The sequence below is a fragment of the Xenopus laevis genome, chromosome 4L, assembly GCF_017654675.1.
Source record: "Xenopus laevis strain J_2021 chromosome 4L, Xenopus_laevis_v10.1, whole genome shotgun sequence".
NCBI lineage: Eukaryota > Metazoa > Chordata > Amphibia > Anura > Pipidae > Xenopus > Xenopus laevis.
In genome coordinates, this window is record NC_054377.1 from 18,336,557 (window position 1) to 18,352,112 (window position 15,556).

At 42.9% G+C, this 15,556-nt stretch overlaps 1 protein-coding gene across 2 annotated transcripts in view; it reads left to right on the forward strand.

Moving 5' to 3' along the window:
* Positions 1 to 691: 691 nt before the first annotated feature.
* kcnq1.L (potassium channel, voltage gated KQT-like subfamily Q, member 1 L homeolog) overlaps positions 692 to 15,556 on the forward strand; it is an 83,258-nt gene continuing 68,393 nt past the window's right edge. The window contains exon 1 of one of the 2 annotated variants that reach the window (XM_018256398.2): positions 692 to 1,007. The gene's annotated coding sequence lies outside the window, so the exon portion shown is untranslated. The remainder of the gene's footprint in view (positions 1,008 to 15,556) is intronic. The other variant, XM_018256400.2, reaches the window with a different exon arrangement.

A 15,556-nucleotide genomic window follows, 5' to 3' on the forward strand; every position in this document is an offset into this window, starting at 1 on the left:
ATTAATTATATCTTAGTTGGGATCAGGTACAAGGTTCTGTTTTATTATGACAGAGAAAAGGGAAATCTCTGTCATAATTCACATTTTTAAAAACTATTTCCTAGTTCTCAGTAATAATGAAAACTTGTGCCTTGTACTCAATCCCAAGATTAATAATGAATTCTTATTGTCGGCAAAACAATCCTATTGGGGTTATTTAATGTGTAAAGGATATTTAGCAGACTTAAGATATGGACATCCAAATTCCAGAAAGATCCTTTAACTCCAGGACCCGAGCATTCTGCATAACAGGTCCCATTCCTGTACAGTATTTCATACACAAGATTCTGAGAAATGTCGTTCAATAACAGCTGGAAGGTGGCGGGTTGAGCACCCTTGGATAGACTCTCATTATATACACTGCTTGTAGTAAACCAGACAGTATTAGATATCAGCATGCAACATGTGCTGAATGGGTATATACACGATGTAACTGCCAGGAATGCATCTTGCCTTTGGCTAGCTCTATTTGTGGCTCTGACAATAAAAAACAACACCCCTTCCCCATCTACTTTGAGGCAGGGCTTGGTCTCAGCAGTCACAAATTCTGCAACAGAAAGATGTTACTCTACGAAACTCCATTGAAGAGTTAACCAAACTGAGACCAGAAGAGTTTTTTTTTTCCCCCTTAAAAGTATCTCAGGTTACAATAATAGTATTGGCTGTCAGCAGCAGGGCAGCTTCTGGTGTTAATGAACATGCTTCCTGTATCACAGTGGAGGGAGGAAAAACTTGTGTGTTTACTGTCTAAGATTAGCCTGAAATTCCATTTTGAGGAAGAACAACTTTTTTTTTTTTTGGTTAGAGGCGAGGAATAGAAAAGCAAGAAATGATATAGGAAGTGCCGGAGAAGTTGCTTTCAAGTGCTCCTCTGGGTATGAGATCCAAAAGGAAACCTAAGGACTTCCAAGATCAGCTTCATTTCTTCATTGTCTTCCACAAAATCATGGAACATGCCGGATAAGTAGGTAGGTCTGTGGCCTCTTCTGAGATTTCATAAACCTGTTCACAGAGAAAGAATGTTGGCGAGTCAGCTTGGTTAAACTTCTTATACGTCATCATAAAGGCTGGTCATTTATTCTCCTATTATCCTACAACGTCCAAGACACCTCTCTCTTTATGAAAAAGCACCCGTTTCCTCCTCCACCTTGTTAAAAAAGTCCCTATTTTGGGAAATTATCTGAGCATGAAACGTGAACGGAGTGAGGGATAAAATCTGCAAGCGTCTCTTATGCAATAGGGCTGGAGTGGGGACGCAGCTGGAACCTCCAGCACATTTTTTTGCAGTGTTAGAATAAAGTTTTACTGTTTATTTCTAAAGAGCCAACTATTTTCTAAGCCAAATAGTGTAAAAATAGAAATTGAGACATGCACGGCTGGAAGAAAGAACTGTGAAGGCTGAAAGCTTCACACCACACACTGTACCATGCCCCAACATGTCTTTCATTTACTTTTTTTTTTTTTGTAACAAGGAATTCCTGTGCCTCTATCAATGGCTGTTCTTATGTTTCTAACAGAGCCCTAGGTGCTTTCAATGATTAACAAAGGAGAACACTTTTGGGTATGCGAATGGCTCAGTAGTAAGACAGGCTATTGAATTCCTTTTGTTAGAGAATGTAACCTGGGGAAAATCATTTAATCTCACCGTGCCTCAGGCTCTAGTAGGGATCATGTATGAAACTGGTCCAAGATGGATTTGGGATGCATTTCTTTATGCAGAACTCGTAGCTGACAGACAGTTACCATTCATTACAGGGCTTAGGGCTTAATGCAGAATTCTTACATATTGGATAGTTTACGGAACTGGTTTAGGGTGGTGACAAATGCTAAGATTCCAGGATGATAAGTCGGCCAGCGACAAATCTCCTCTTCTTCAGGCGACTAATCTCCCCAAAATGCCGGCTGGAATGTAAATCACCAGCAGCATGGCCCTCGGAGCGCTTCGTTTTCCAAAGTTGCCTCACAAGGAAACTTCGGGCGACTTCGGAAAACGAAGTAATTCTAGCCGGCGGAAAGCCTTTTCGGGGAGATTAGCCACCCTACTGGGAGGTATGTAGAAATGACACTGTTATGCAAAGCAGATCCAGTATGGATGTTCCACGTATGGTTTTGCAATATGACAGATCTATTCTAAACATCTGGGGGCAAATTCACTAACGGGCCGGCTTTGCGCACATCGTAACACTTCGCCAGGCATAAATTCGCGTGGACAACGCTAATTCACAAAAGACCCAAAGTTGCGCACAGGATACCGAACGTTCGCGAAGTTGCGATAGCGGAAATACGCTCAGCAGTTCGAAGTTATGATAGCGTTGGCTAATCTGCATACGGCGTGCAGTTAAAGTACAATATGCTGCAGCAAATACATTACACTACACAAGGCCAGGGAACCTTAATAAAATTATATAGAGGTGTTATATTGCCCTACACATGTGCCCACAGTTTAGTTTAGTTGCCATATGTTATCAAATGTAGGGGGGAAGGAGGGTACCCCAAAAAATTTTTGGATTTTTTTCAGCCTATCACCCTGTAAAAAGGAAAAGACGCCAGAAAAGACTCCTATCTACTCTATTGCACTACGCCTGGTCTGAGGTGGCAAAGGCAAGTCTGGCGATAGAGGTAACGGTCAGTAAAACCAAAAACTTATTGAATTTGCGTGGTAATGCTCTTTCAACTGAGCCTGGCGTAAGAGTGTGAAGTTGCGCCAGTCTATCTCCTCTGCAAAATCACGCCAGTGACCTTTAGTAAATCGGCGAAGTGACGAAATGACGTCATGCTGCCGAATTTTCACTTCGCCCTTTAGTAAATGTGTTTGGTGGAGCCTTGTTAACATTAGTTTAAGGGTAAGGGCACACCTGGCGATTCCGGGGGGGGGGGACAGGGGGAAGCCGTTCGGGGAGATTAGTCACCCCAAAGAAGAGGCAGTTAGTTGGCAGGCAACTAAATCTCCCCGAATCGCCAGGTGTGCCCTTACCCTATGCAGAGAGAGACTGAACATTGCTAAAAGCTCTATGATCTGCACTTGAAACCACTGCTTCTTAATTTAAAGCACGAGTTCATTACCCCTGATAGTGTGCTGAATAGATTGCTGACATATCGGTGCAGAGTAAGCGCAGCAGAGCTCATGGGCGCCATCTCCGGATCTTCAGTCTTCATCTGTAAGGAGCGCTGTATTGGAGCGGGTGCAGTTGGAGTAGTCTTCCAGTTTGTAGCAACTGCACATGTGACTAAAGTCCAGTGAATTGCAGAAAGGAGTGAAAAGGACCCGAAGAAGACAGGAGATCCGGAAGATGGTCCCCATGAGCTCCACTGCATCGATACATGAGCAATGTATTACGGACACTTTCAGGAGTAATGAACTAGGGGTGGGGGGACTATCCAGGGTTGTAGGTAGGGGCTTTTCTTATTGGGGGTTACTGGCACATCATTGCCTGGGGCTCTTCCCCAAAAATTCCTCTTTGGGACACCAGCTGTCCTTGCTGGCTACCCTGACTGTTCCTTGCTTCCTAAAACAACCTGCCATCCATCTCCTGTCTCTCTGTCTAGCCCTAGCAAGGCACATGTTCCCACCTGATCTAACTTGATAATTTCTATCTCAGCTGACTTAAGGTGGCCAATCCTTACTCTTTCCTCCGATAGGGCCACCTAGGGCCAAATAATCGCATTACAATGAAGGGGATATGAAAAGTCGGAGTGATGACCTCATCAAACTGTTGCGGTCCTAGATCCGACAGAAATCCCTGATCGAGATCTGCCTGATTTTTGGCCAGATATTCAGGCCCGGATTTATGGCGAGGCCACAAAGGCCCAGGCCTAGGGCGGCAGAATATTAGGGGTGGCAAAATGTTGGGGTAATTCAAGAGTTCCCTCAGCATGCCATGTGAACAGGCTTGGCAGACTTGCTCCTAAAGGGATCCTGTCATCGGAAAACATGTTTTTTTCAAAACGCATCAGTTAATAGTGCTACTCCAGCAGAATTCTGCACTGAAATCCATTTCTCAAAAGAGCAAACAGATTTTTTTTATATTAAATTTTGAAATCTGACATGGGGCTAGACATTTTGTCAATTTCCCAGCTGCCCCAAGTCATGTGACTTGTGCCTGCACTTCAGGAGAGAAATGCTTTCTGGCAGGCTGCTGTTTTTCCTTCTCAATGAAACTGAATGTGTCTCAGTGTGACATCGGTTTTTACTATTGAGTGCTGTTATTAGATCTAACAGGCAGCTGTTATCTGGTGTTAGGGAGCTGCTATCTGGTTACCTTCCCATTGTTCTTTTGTTTGGCTGCTGGGGAGAAAATGGAGGGGGTGATATCACTCTAACTTGCAGTACAGCAGTAAAGAGTGATTTATGTTTATCAGAGCACAAGTCACATGACTTGGGGCAGCTGGGAAATTGACAATATGTCTAGCCCCATGTCAGATTTCAAGATCGATTATAAAAAAATCTGTTTGCTCTTTTGAGAAATGGATTTCAGTGCAGAATTCTGCTGGAGCAGCACTATTAACTGATTCATTTTGAAAAAAAATTTTTTCCCATGACAGTATCCCTTAAAAAAACATATGCAAATGTAATTTTGAGGCTGATCTCTGCAAACAACACATTCTTAGCTGGCAATTTTGACCAGTCGTGTCCAATGCACACTCAGTAATTGTGGAATATAAAACATAAAAAAAACCCTCAGTTACGCTGGAATTATGGGAAAATGCTGCATTGTAGATAAAAAAGCATGGAAAAGTACATCAGAGATTGAATGTTTCACACTACAACCCCAAGTCTCTAGAGTTTAAAGAATATAGAGAATATATTGTATATTCACCCCAAGCGAGCAACTGTCACCTGTCATGCATAATTGCCTGTTTTCTTGTTCAAACTTACTTGTGCAACCAGCCTAGTCATTCCCATTAAAAAAACAGTAGGCAATTTTAACATGTGTGCCATTAACCTAAAGCTTTGGGTAAGGAAGGTTCCACGTTGATGGTAAAAGAGTTCTGCAAGCCTCACTGCACGGTTTTAAATTTAGATTTATTTGGTAGAGCATACATTTAAAAATCAGGAAGAGAAAGAGAAATAAAAAGTCAACATCCACAAAGTCACCAGAGATACACTTCTCAAAAAGCTCACATACTTCAATAAACTTCAATATTAAAAACACGGTCACAAATAGAAAATATAGGGTAAATTGGAAAAAAAAAATGTTTTTCTGGTGACGAATCTGAAAAAAAGTGTTGGAAGCCCTTTAAATGGCACAGTTACTCTCATCAAATGGCACAGTGACTCCCAGCAGTAAGGACAGTTGTGCTACAGCCTTTAGTTCTCTAAACTGTCAGACAAGTGTGGGGTGCCCCATGTTTAGGCATGAATTGTATCACCCTCTTACCAGATGACTGGCATTTACAGTCACTTATCCCTTTGGGAAAGATGCAGAGAATGAAAGGGAATCACTCAGCCAAGCCTCACATGCACAACCTCCTTTTTAACTCCAATCACCATAATGGCAGGGTACGCCCAAGTCTCACCCACATAATAGTCACTTATACAGTAATGGAAGTAAATATTGGACCTGTGTACCAGTATGGCTCCTTCCTAGCCACACACACACAAATATGTTGTCCCATTTTTATGATACAGGTATGGGACCTGTTATCCAGAATGCTTTGGACGTGGGGTCTTCTGGATAATGGATCTTTCAATAATTGAGATCTTCATACCTTAAGTCTACTAGAAAATCATGTAAACATTAAATAAACCCAATAGGCTGGTTTTGCTTCCAATGAGGATTAATTATATCTTAGTTAGGATCAAGTACAAGCTACTGTTTTATTATTACAGAGCAAAAGGAAATTTTTTTTTAAATATTTGGATTATTTGGATAACATGGAGTCTATGGGAGATGACCTTTGTGTAATTTGGAGCTTTCTGGATAATGGGTTTCCAGATAACGGATCCCATACCCAGGGCCGCCATCAGAAATCACAGGGCCCCGTACGACAAAATTTCCTGGCCCCCTGGGCTGTGCCCACCGTAAGCCCCACCCACAAGACTGCCCTCCCTCCCCACCCCCTACCACACATTAAAAAAAATTGGTGGATAGGGTCTCCACATGTTAATAAAAAAACATTTGTGGTCAGGGCCCCCCATTAAAAAATATTGGTGGCTAGGACCCCACACGGTAAACAAAAAATGGTGTCCAGGCCCCCCCCCCATGTTATAAAAACATTGATGGCCAGGGCCCCCCTTAAACATCCATGTACAAAAAATTGCCCCCCAGAAGTTTTAAAAAAAGAATTGGTGCCCAGGGCCCCCCCACACAACAAGTAAGTGAGTGCAATCAAGTAAGTGCAGCGTGGCCGGGCCCCCCTTACCCTCGGGGGCCCCATACAACTCTTCCCCCTGTCCCCCCTGATGCCGGCGCTGCCCATACCTGTACAGTTCTTCCAGAATGCAGGGGAAAGACATGTTGGATTGCATTGGTTTCTTTCTACTAAGCTAAAAAAAGCAGATGTTATTTGCAAAGGAGATTTACACAGGCATTCTCTGATTGGACGCTCGTCCTCATCATCAGCACTGGAAACCGTTGCACGTAATAATCTCACGTAAACAGAGGAAATATGGAAACAATTTTCATCACTTTCCTAATTTAGTTGCAGTGCTACAGGCACGGGGGTGCGGACTGGAGCTGGAGAATGACATTTGCAATTAGAGACAAAGGTTTTTTTCCCCAACATACAGACGTCCCATTAGTTTTCATTTTAACTTTGTAAAATGTTTTTATAGGGATCAACCGAATCCAGAATTTGGCTGAATCTCAAGATATTTTGCAAGATCTGCATTTTGCTGACTGTGTAGGAATCAACTAAACCACATCTGAGCGCATGCTTTCATGTGACAGTAACATGAAGGGCACATTTTCTTACTTAAAAAGAGATTTTAACCATTTCTGTTCTGGTCGTTGTTAGACTTTAGGTGGCCATAGACTCAAAGATCCGCTCGTTTGGCGACATCGCCAAACGGGCAGATCTTTCCCCGATATGCCACTAAACAGCATGGCTATATCGGGGGTAATTCGAACGTTCGGCCGTACGGCCGAACGATCGAATTACGATGCGCCAAGGGGCTCCGACGGGTCGGTTAAAAATCCAACCTTCCCGATCGATATCGTGGCCAGATATAGATCGGGAAGACCCGTCGGAAGCCCCCATACACGGGCAGATAAGCTGTCAAATCGGTCCAAACGACCAATATCGGCAGCTTTATCTGCCCGTGTATGGCCACCTTTTCTGGGTTTCAATCTCACAGTGCTTGCTGATGGAACCTTAGACAATGAATTAAAGGAGAATTCAAACTTTTAAAGGAGAAGGAAATGCTAAAATTAAGTAAGCTTCATCAGAAAGGTCTATATAAATACACCAGTAAACCCTCAAAGTAATGCTGCTCTGAGTCCTCTGTCAAAAGAAACACAGCATTTCTTTCCTTCTATTGTGTACTCATGGGCTTCTTTATCAGACTTCCTGTTTTCAGCTTAAACTTCCAGGGCATGGCCTTGAGCATACTCAGTTTGTTCCTCTCCAACTCCCTCCTCCCCTCCCTGCTGTAATCTGAGCCCAGAGCTATGAGTCAGCACGGAGAGACTCAGGCAGGAAGTGATGTCACACCTAGCCAATATGGCAGCTACTAGCCTAAACAAACAGAACACTTCAAGAGCTGTTTACTCAAGTATGGTAAGCATTCAGCAGGATAAATATAGTGTTGTAGCCTGCACTATTGTGGCTAATCTATTGGCAACAAACTGCTTCAGTAGATTTCCTTCTCCTTTAAGAAATAAACCCTTACCCCCACCCCACGTAGACCCCCCTTCCCTCCTCCCCCCAGCCTAACTGCCACCCCGGGGAAATGCCCCATACTTTATACTTACCCCTCAGCACAGTTTCTGGCATCCGTGTTCCACATAGCCATCTTCTGGGTCTTCGGCAATTTTCGTGAGTTTCGGCACATGCGAAGTTGTCGCAGACCGGCAAATCGCTCCAGCTGCGCATGCACCGACATGGCGATCTCCCACTCAACTTGCCGAAGACCCGGAAGATGGCTACGTGGAACTCGGATGCCAGAAACTGCTCTGAGGGGTAAGTATAAAGTATGGGGCATTTCCCCGAGGGGCAGTTAGGCTGAAGGGAGGGGGTCTACGTGCGGTGGGGGGTAAGGATTTATTTCTTAAAGGGTTGAATTCTCCTTTAAGTAGGAATGGATGCTATAGATCAGTGATCCTCGACCAGAGGCTCGTGAGTAACATGTTGCTCTTCAAACCCTCGGATGTTGCTCCCAGTGGCCTCAATGCAGGTGCTTATTTTTGAATTCCAGGCTTAGAGGCAAATTTTAATTGCATAAAAAACAGATGTACTGCCAAATAGAGGCTCATTGAGACTGGTAGTCCACACAGGGGCTACCAAACAGTGCTTAGAAGCATGAAACGCGTTAGGTTCCATGTGGGGTAATGTTGTTTTTTAAAGATGTTTCAATAAGTATATTTTTTATATAGCAATGACTATAAATATATTTTTGGATCTTCTACCAAACAGGCTGTCAATCTGTGGGTTCTGGCAAATGCCACAGGGGCTGCTGTAAGCAGCCTTAGAAGTCCCTGGGGCTCATTTATAAACGCTGGGCAAAGTTGCAGCTAGGCAGTAACCTATACAAATCACTGATTAGCTTTATACAGTCCAGACCTGCTTCCGAATATCAGCACTCATTTGCCCCCCCCAGGAACTTTTTTTCATGCTTGTGTTGCTCCCCAAATCTTTCTAAAATTCAATGTGACTTACGGGTAAATAAAGGTTAGGGACCCCTGCTATAAACACCTAAAGGCTCACTTAGTGGCGCAGCGCTGTGTGCAAAGTGCAGTTTTTGGATGCAAATTAAAATGTTTTTCCTCTACAATTCAGAGGGTTTTTTTTCCGAAGAATTCTAGCATCATTCCTAGTTACCTTGCGTCGGTATGTGAATAAGATGCCAATTCTGGCAAACACTGAGTGGGAATGTGGTCACTTCCAGGGTGCCAATGCAGACTGTGTTATTAATAGAATTAATGGGAGATTTCATAGGTGCGAGTCTGTAGCGGTTATTGATAGAACCTACAAGGAGTACCCCAGAATTACTAACAAGTCCAGGGTGGCACAATCCATCACAGCTCCGGGTGCAGAGGGGCAGCCATGTTTGGTGACAATAATGTGCATATCAAGCAAGTCTCCAAGTCAGGGATAGATTTAAAAATTGTGCTTCCCTTGGCCGCCCAGCTGCTTGTATAACCAAGCCTTCCCCATGTCGCACTTCAATGAGTCAAGTTGAGTAACTTACCTCAAGTTGCAGCACTGAACAAGTTACCAGTGGGTGGCAAAAAGCAGCTCCTGGTTACTTTCAAGGGTCGAATTTCGAACTCCTGCAGTTTTTTTAAACTCCCCTAAACTTCCACAAATTCGACTCGTTGAAATTTATTAATAAAATCGAATTTGTTAAACTCAAACTAATTTAAACGACCCAAAAACTTTGAGTCGAATTTGATTCGAATTTAAAAAACTCGACTCCAGTTTTTTTCTCGAATGTCAGGAAGGCTACAAACATCACCAAATTGATCCCTGGGACCTCTCCCATTGACTTATACAGTCATTCGGCAGGTTTTAGGGTGCGAATAGTCAAATTCTAGTTCTTAAAGGGCCAGAATATGATAAATATAGAAATTCGAATTAAAACTCAAATCAAGTTTGGATAATTCACAATTCGAATTTCAGATTTCTGACCAATTTTTTTTTAAAATTTCACTTCGACCCTTAATAAAGCTGCCCGCTAGTCCCTGCTGCTTGCACCACCATGCAACCAATGTAGAACGTCACCCATCCACTGCTGCCAACACCCGCTCCTATATTATCTTCTTCACTGGGGACTGGGCAGACAGGACATTTAAATCTTCCACCCAGTCCCCAGTGCAGCTGCGACCAGTGGTCAGACTTCTGCTGTCTTAGGCCAGGGCCTTTATTGCCTGCCGATAAATCCAGGCCTTCTCCCAGTGCAGGCAGCATAGCTCTTGCTACAAGCATATTTTTGGGCAAAATAGTATTAAATCCCTCCCCATATTAATGTAATAGGTGCCTTTTAAGCTGAAGGTTAAAGACAAACATATCCTTTTAGCTGGCACACAGACATGTTTTATCAGGGAACAAGGCACACATTTAATACACTTGCAAATAAATAACTATATTGTAGACGTCACTACAACACCAACGTCTTGATCTTTGCAGTTGGCATGATCTAACAGCCGTCCCAAACAAATACTGCAGAATGGGAGGAAGGGGCAGGCCCATGTAGTCCAAAAAAGAGAAGGGTTGGTGGTCAGTGGGTAAAGTTTAGAATAATATGTCCAATTCCTTTATAGTTGCTCCATACTGCAACTAAATCAGTGAACAATCCAAAAGCAAAAAAGGAAAGGGAAAAAGCTTTTATTCCACAACATGTTTCGGGTCAATACCCTTTATCAAGTAAACAGGTCATGTTACCACAACCTGGAATAAATGTTTTTTGCCTTCAAGCTGCTGGAGTTCCCTTTCCAATTTTGCTGTTGGATTGTTCAGGCCCGTGTAGTCTTTCGGTTGTGATTGCAGTGAAATGAATAGGATAGTCCAAACAATGGTGGTCAACTATACTTATGCCCACCAAATGTCATAAAGACCTTTCTAATTGCCATTTCTCTGCCAACGATACTCAAAGCTACTGGGGCTTTGCTTTTCCGGTAACCTTGCATAATAACCTATTGTACAGAGCAGCAGCAGAAGATGATGGCATATGATTAAAAGACAATATGAATATTAGGCCAGTGCCAATGCAGTAGCACACCCTATAATCCAAAAACAAAGGTTTTAATTGTATATGTTTGCCAGTTTGCATAAGAACAGGGGTGTTTATGTGTGTAATGCCTTTGCACAACTGACAATGGATAATGAATTGGTGCAGTGTGGTGCAGAAGCATAAAGGATGGTATTTAGTGAGCAAAAATTATTTTATTTGTATCCACATAAGGGTACTTATCACTGGGATTTTATTTGTAATCTGCGTGGTGGATAGGAATCGTCGTTGGAATATTCCCAATAAGAATACTTTCTCTGTTTACTACAGTCCTGCAGACTAGCAACTCATGGGTTAGAATGAATGCCTTGCAATAAAAATAAGGGGTCTTGGGTTCAAATCTCACCAGGGTACTGTGTGAACCGAATTAGTATTTTCTCCCTTTGACTGCAAGGAATTCCCTCTCTGGCATCAGGGACTGATATAAATAATGAAATATATTACATGGACTTATGAGAGAAGTTGAATTCCCATTGCTCTAATCACCTTGGGAATTCTACTTTTATAGAGATAAAGAGATGGATATGTGGCCTTGTACTGAGGGGCTGCCGTGGGCTCTGACTTCATCCAAACTGGACTGATGTATAAGAGATAAATCACAGATTTGGGCTGATTTTCTCTCTACTGTTCTTATGTCAAAGGCCACCTTCCCATGGAGCTGTTGGCACCTTTCTTCCTTCTCTATGTGTTCATCTGTGGCATGAACTGTTGGTGAAGCTGAGAAATCCAAAAGTCTCATCTTGGTGTCCCATGTGTCTTAAGTATAGGAACTGCCATACCCTGCCTTTGAGTGTTAACACAACAATGCACACTCTGGTAGATACCAACGTATAGATACAGCCTTAAGGGTAAGGCCAGACGAGGAGATTCGGGGAGATTTTGTCGCCTGGCGACTTATCGCCACGTCTTTTGCGCGACTATCTCCCCGAATTGCCTCAGCGTCTTTTCCCCATAGGCTACAGCGCAAAATCGCCTGCGCTAATGCACACGCGGCGATGCGTTTTCAATAGTCGCCCAAAGTTGCCTCAGTGAGGCAACTTTGGGCGACTATTGAAAACGCATCGCCGCGTGTGCATTAGCGCAGGCAACTTTTCATTCGAGCCTATGGGGAAAAAACGCTGAGGCAGTTCGGGGAGATAGTCGCGCAAAAGACGTGGCAATAAGTCGCCAGGCGACAAAATCTCCCCGAATCTCGTCTGGCCTTACCCTAAGAGTAGTCCCTGGTGATTATGTTTTCCTCATTACTTAGAAGACGCTACAGCACAGTAGACTGTACATTAGAGAGCAGTGGTTCCTGTTAAACTGCCCATCCAAGGGAACACAAATTATTGGTTGGGGGAGCCCAGACTGAAGGTACTGGGATGAGATTTGGGGAGGATGCCTATTTTCTCATCTATATGCTCCTTTAATGTATGAATGTTAATCAGGTTATTTGCTGCGCTAGATATTCTTAGAACAATGGTTCCTTGGTGAAATGTTGAACCACACAGAAGGTCTTCTGCTGTAGAGCAATAGAGTCCATGATAAAATAATAAGGTTTGGAATTTGAGGCAGCAGGTGAGAGTGGAGATCTAGGAGTTGTTGCAAGTAAAGCTGGTTATACATGGGCCAATTTAAGATGCTCACTTAGCCCTTTAAGCCTTTGTGTTGCAGCTTATTGGTCTGGACCAAGCAGGATGAGGTCCTTATTGGGACATTGGTAAGGTCCACTCACAACAGACCTGCATTATGATCCCTTTGTTAACCTGGAGGACAAGTAAAGTTTAATCCAGCATGAGTCAACAAATGGGGTGCTCATATCTTCCAGAACAGGTATGCCCAGGTCAATATATTGATAATGAGTTGAGTGCAGAGGACTCTTGTATTTGTCTATATGCCCAGGTTAACAGACCCAGCGGTAGCAAAAAAAAAAAATCATAAGTACCAATAGCACAATCTTGCCATGACTTCAGGGATTTATATTTCTACTTTTCTTCTTCTAGTTATTGAAACCAAGATCTGTTGCTAAGAAAAGTGGGACCCTAGCAATCAGGTCACAGTTTAAAATCAATATTATCATCAGATAACCCCAAACATAAATTCTCAACATCCAACTGATTGCCCCATTTCCCCTCTCAATGATTACCGGTAATACAATTGAATTGAAATGAGCAGCATAAAAACAACACACAGTCCACATGAAATTATTGCTGAATGTGCCACATTGCCCCAATGAGCCAAGACAAGATGACACCCACTCAAGGACACGTCTTTGCAGACAGCTGGTGAACATATGGACTTGTCACTGCCAGTGATTATCTGATCAGAGAACAATTAATTGCATAGGGCCGTCTGAGATCTGAGCAGTGATGACCTGAATGTCTGGAGCTTCTGGATCATTGTTATCATTGTGTTATTGATGTCTCTGTTAGAGACTTGCTAGAACTAACAAATAAAAAACGTTGTATTGTCTAACTGAAGCGTTTAAAGGGGAACTATCGCAAACATTTAATATAAGCTTCAGCATACTGAAATAAGAAACTTTCTAAATACAATCAATTAAAAATGCTGCACCGTTTCTGAAATGATCAAGTTTATCTTCACTATTCCTCCTCATTCTGGATTTCCGGATAACAAGTCCCATACCTGTATATGGTATAAAAGAGAGCATTTTACCAAAATATGAAGGGTGGGAGAGCCCTATGGCACATTCCTATGGAAGCCAATCAGGGTGCTTTCTGGTGCATTGGCTCCATGTTTTCATCTCTCATCCAGCAACACATATACCTAATTTCCCCTGAGTCTCTCCTGAGGATAATTGCCCGGTGCTGGCTGGAGGGGTCGGCGCCTCTCCCAACGATATCTGTATAGAAAGTTAGCCAAACAACACAGGCTAGTGTAGCGGGGATCTCCCCTGCACGTTTATTTCGTCAAATGATGTAACGTTTCGGGGGCGTACCCCTTCATGATGAAGGGGTACGCCCCCGAAACGTTACATCATTTGACGAAATAAACGTGCAGGGGAGATCCCCGCTACACTAGCCTGTGTTGTTTGGCTAACTTTCTATACAGATTTCGTCTCTCATCCTCCACATCCTTATGGACATAAGCCTAAAACTTTACAAAGTGCTGTTCTCCTTCCGCCGAATAGAACTATTGTCCTACCCCACGCTGCCTCCCCCACAAAACCAATCAAGCAAGGGATCATTGATAAAACACCACTATTCACTCCAATCCAATCTGGCAGCAGCACAAACTTACTTAACAACCCATCAGTGCAAGTTGATTAAAAGGAACTGCTTTGATAAATCACCCATTGTCTGCTGAGTATCCTCTGAATTCCTTTTTTGTTTTGTTAATCAAGTATATAATTTACCCCCTACCTCCCCATGCATTTTCCTAGTATACTGTCCAAAAAACAGTTCCTTTTTAGCAAAGAGCATTCTTTGTTCTCTATATAAACGGGTTCAATAGAAATCAGTATATAATACAAGTACATAAAGTGAACCGGAGCTACGCATACCATATATACAGCAATGCAAGGTGATACAGTCATTGTGGCCCTATCTTACAACCTAATGACCAGTCTTGAGGGTTTTACTACCTCTTAAAGGAGTAACAAACCCTTGCTACTGAAATCCCCTACCCTACATTGACAAATGCCCCCAACTCTTTACTTACCCCTCGGTGCAGATTCTGTCCAGCGGAATTCATGGGCGCCATCTTCAGCTGATTCGGTAATCTTTGGGTCTTCTTCCAGCGCTTTGGCAATTTCCGTGACTATCGGAAATTGTAGTGCATCCCCAGTGTTTCTAAACCAATGTGGGTGTAGTTGGGCAGCATGCCGCCCCCTAAAATCCTGCCGCCCTAGGCCTGAGCCTTTGTGGCCTTTCCACAATTCTGGGCCTGCACCTAGGCTGGGGGGAAGCAGGGAGGGGGGTTTATTTAGGGTTTGGGGGTAGGGGATTTTAGTAGCAAGGGTTTACTTCTCCTTTAAACACCCTTCTTATCTGCACAATAGGGCATTGGTGGTTAATTAACCAACTCTTTATTTCATTTTAAAATCCTTGAGACCAAGAAAGTGCTTTGAGATCTCCTGGGATACAGGCATGTGATCCGTTAACCTAAAACCCGTTATCCAAATTACGGAAAGGCCATCTCCCATTGACTCCATTTTGTTCAAATAATCCAAATTTTTTTAAAAACAATTTAGTTTTTCTCTGTAATAATAAAACAGTAGCTTGTACTTGATCCAAACTAAGATATAATTAATCCTTACTGGCAGCAAAACCAGCCGTATTTAACGTTTACATGATTTTTCTAGTAGTCTTGAGATATGAAGCTCCAAACTCCAGAAAGGTCCAGTATCCGGAAAACCCCAGCTTTCAAGGATTCTGGATAACAGGTCCCATACCTGTATTCTGAAAACTTGGTTCTCCCCCAACTAGGCAACTAGGTAGCTTCCTCTAGCCACTAAACCTGCAGCCATGCATGTACCAATCAACGCATTTGTTGGACCTCAATAAACACATGATAGTAATGAGTATAATCTATACAGGTACTGGACCTGTTATTCAGAATGCTTGGGAGTTGGAGTTTTCCGGATAACGGATCTTTCCTTAATTTGGATCTTCATAACTTAAGTATACT